Source organism: Notothenia coriiceps, unplaced genomic scaffold (genome assembly GCF_000735185.1).
Source record: "Notothenia coriiceps isolate Sejong01 unplaced genomic scaffold, NC01 NC01_scaffold00016808, whole genome shotgun sequence".
Classification (NCBI taxonomy): domain Eukaryota; kingdom Metazoa; phylum Chordata; class Actinopteri; order Perciformes; family Nototheniidae; genus Notothenia; species Notothenia coriiceps.
Genome location: NW_011349509.1, coordinates 1 through 3,846, shown reverse-complemented (window position 1 = coordinate 3,846; position 3,846 = coordinate 1). Strand labels below are relative to the sequence as shown.

At 42.5% G+C, this 3,846-nt stretch overlaps 1 long non-coding RNA gene across 1 annotated transcript; it reads right to left on the bottom strand.

Annotated features, from left to right (window-relative positions):
* Positions 1 to 1,310: 1,310 nt before the first annotated feature.
* LOC104949769 (uncharacterized) lies at positions 1,311 to 2,095 on the bottom strand. The gene is made up of 3 exons (XR_798840.1): positions 2,013 to 2,095; positions 1,559 to 1,606; positions 1,311 to 1,414 (listed from the first exon to the last, which is right to left on the bottom strand). It is a non-coding gene; the product is annotated as an uncharacterized lncRNA (long non-coding RNA).
* Positions 2,096 to 3,846: the final 1,751 nt, after the last annotated feature.

Below are 3,846 nucleotides of genomic sequence, written 5' to 3'. Positions count from 1 at the left end.
GACAGTGTACACACCCTAACATTACACTATATCAGGGGTCGGCAACCCCTGGCACGCATGCCAGCATTGGCACGTGGCACCGTAACCAGTGGCACACTAGGAATAAGTGGAATAAGTGTGCAAAATATTTAAATTAATTTTCGGATCCTGAACGCGACCGCCGCCAGAGCGCGTCTCCCCGTTACCTGCAGAAGGAAGCCATGCACGTAACGCAGCCCCGCTCTCTTTATCTCCAGGTGAATTTCTGCCGCTTTCCTCCGTGGTGCATTGCTGATCGTTTCACCACGGAGGAAAGCACTTCACTAATTGCAGTACCCATAAGGAGCTGTACAAATGCCGCAGTTTTTGCGTGGCTGTGTATTTAGTTGAAAGCCCAGTGGCGATCTGCTCATCTCTCATCGAAATAATATGCTACAAAGGGGCGGACTGGCCATCTGTGTGTTGAACTTTCCTGTCGGCTCCCAGACCGTAGTCGAGGAGGGCAGAAGCAACAAGCTTCAGGTTCAATAACCCACTTTAGCTTAAATGACTGGAGAGAGGCGAGGTGTTCTTGGGAGGACGTTGCATTTATCTGCTGATAGTTGACGAGCGTCAAGCTCCTCACCCACCCCCCCCGTTGATAATTCTCGATCGTTGGCACGCGGATAACAATTTTTTTTTTAAATGGCACTTCATATCAAAAAGGCTGCCGACCCCTGCACTATATTATTATACTGTATTATACCAAGAATTATAGCACTATACTGTGAACAACTGAACACTCATCATTCCCCATTATGTTCTAATAATGAGCATTTCTTCAAGAAAAGTTCTACTACAACAGGAGAAGGCTTCTTAATTGTTGTGTTTTTTTTTGCATTATGCCACAAACTGAACTTTACAAAAAGTAACAACAAAAAAGACCTTGCAGTATTTTGATTATACCCAATGTTTTATGATATGGACTGTGGTCTTATATGATGAAAACATTGTAATATATACAATGTGGCTCAGTGGGTTACTGCTCAGTGGGTTAGTGTGCTGATCTTCGAATCAGAGGATAGCAAGTTTGAGTCCCACTGCAGTCAGCATGTCGTTGTGTCCCTGGGCGAGACACTTCACCCCAAATTGCTCCTGTGGGGATTGTCCACAGTACTGAATGTGTGTAAGTGGCTTTGGATAAAAGCGTCTAACAAGTGACATGTCATGTAATATCTAACTAAATCTGATTATCTCTATGTTCATCGTACCCAATTTTGTTATTTATACACTTTCCACTATGTATGACCAAGTTTGGACCTTTTATTTTTCTCTTTTATTCAGTTGTTTGCCTGTCAGCAAAATGAAAGAAAGAGTTCCTTACTGCAGGTGCTGAGTTCCTCCTCACAATTAAACAGTGGATCGTCAAAGAACCCCTCAGTGTCGAGGTTAGGATCTGTGGAGCAAGAATTAGACAGTAAATCATTTTTGCAATGACTGATCATGTGTGTTTATGTTCAAGACATTTGATCAATTCAGTGTCTACTTACTTTACACAGTAACGAAATATTTATATATGCAGAAGTTTGGCTCAACTTACCCACTAGTCTCCCCAGGAAGTGATCAGTCAAGATGTCAGATAAATCATCTAAAAAACAAATAATGAGCATTATCAGGCAAAACAGTTACTTTCATATCTAATGTATACAGATAGGGGCTGATTTCCTAAAAAGAAAAAAGCTGCATTATTTTCTCAATATTAATGTTAGTTGTTAAGGATTACAACCCAGTAGGCAACCCAGATCTAGAAATAACTTTTCATTTCATCTGTGGCTTTCATTGATCTGGTTTTGTTAAAAATGCCCTTTAGGTCACTTTCATTTAAGAGTATTTTGCTATTAGTCTCCTTCGGGTTACCACAGTCTGCATCATATTTATGATAAAATGGGGTCAAGGCAGTAGCTTTCCATTTAATCAATGTGTTGATTATTGATGGATAATCATAAAACCTTCCTACAGCCCAGACAGGTTGTTCAAACTCAAACACTACTCACCTGCTAGATCGAAAGTACATAAAAACGGGTCCTGTTCCATTTCCTGCATCTTGGCACCTGCTAACACACACATTAAAAGGGGGAAATGAATACGTTATCATGCTAACATGCTACTTTGAAGTTACCGACTGCTGTATTGTACTGAAGGCAACCACTTGACCTGTATGCCTTGATTAGCATCAGATGAGATTTGTCTTGGCAAGTGTAATTTCAACCCTAAATGGTGATGTTTTTGATGAAATCTTTAACAGATCCATATTTTATGAAAGGGTGAAACTGTATACTTTTGGGTCTGATCGGGTAAATATCAGGTGACAAGCTACACGAGAAGTCAAAAAAGCACATCATGGGATTGGAAGCAGCTACATTTCATTTTTCATTGTGCCTAGTCACAGTTAAATGTAATGTCATTTCCACGTTGGCTTCCTTTCACTCCCCACTGGGTGGTTCAATTGAACTTCTCTGTTCTGACTACCAGACTTGGACCACACTGAAGGCTCAACTTGAGAACAAATTTAAAGAAAATTAGCAACATGTGCCATTATGCTTTTTTTTGCCATCTGGCACAAATATACACGTTATGCACACCTGCATGTATCCACGCACACACACACACACACACACACACACACACACACACACACACACACACACACACACACACACACACACACCAGCTGCTTATGCTATTTTTACAAACCTCATGAAACAAAGCCTCAATTTTGAGGAACCTTTCAACTAAAATACAGTAGTGTAGGTCTACTTCATCTCACACACACACACACACACACACACATACGCACGCGCACGCGCGCGCACACACACACACACACACACACACACACACTAGGGGTTTCACCAACTAATCGACTAGTCGACTAGTCGACTACCTTTACCACTAGTCGGCGCTGTAGGCCCTAGTCGTGAAAAAAATGGAGGTAAACGAGGTGCTGCAAATTGCTACAAAACACGTCCGACATTCTTATGTATGGCCGAACTTAAACGAAGATGTAACCAACTCCACAGTGAAGTGTCAGTTGTGTACAGCTGTACACAATACAATACAAATGCATCTGCTATGCGCAACCATCTGAAGATGAAACACCCGCTGCCGACAGCTAGCACTAGCAGTAATGCTAGAACCAGTGAGCAACGGACCGGCGTCAGCACTGAACAGAGGCAAACGAACAGCAATAAAACACGGGTCAACAGTGATGCGGATGATGAGCTACGGGATTACTGCCAGCGGACACCGCATATCCCCACAATGGATAATCCACTGGAGTGGTGGGCAGAAAACGTGCACCGCTTCCCCCGCTTTCGAGGAGCTACCTGGCTATTCCAGCCACAAGCACCCCGAGTGAGAGGGTTTTTTCCCTGGCAGCAACACTGTCACCCGAAAGCGGTCAAGCCTCCTTCCCTCACATGTCGATGCGTTGGTGTTCAAACCAAAAAAAATATGGAAAGGTGGACGTTATCGTGGAGGACAGCTAATAAAGTGTTGCGCAATGCGCTGTTGCGCACTGGATTTACGTGGCATTTATGTAAACAAGAGTTTTTTGCTGTCGATTTTGGTGAGTCCAGTGTTTGTTATTTACTCAGCCATGTAACACAAATTAAAATGCAGTGTTTAATGTTACTGTATGAGTTCCAATAGAAAATACAGTTGTAAACCTCTCTTTGTGTGTCTTTATTATGACGTAACGACTAGTCGACTAGTCGACTACTATTTTGTAAAACTAAGTCGACTAGTAAATATTGGTAGTTGTGAAACCCTACGTGTGTGTGTGTGTGTGTGTGTGTGTGTGTGTGTGTGTGTGTGTGTGTGTGTGTG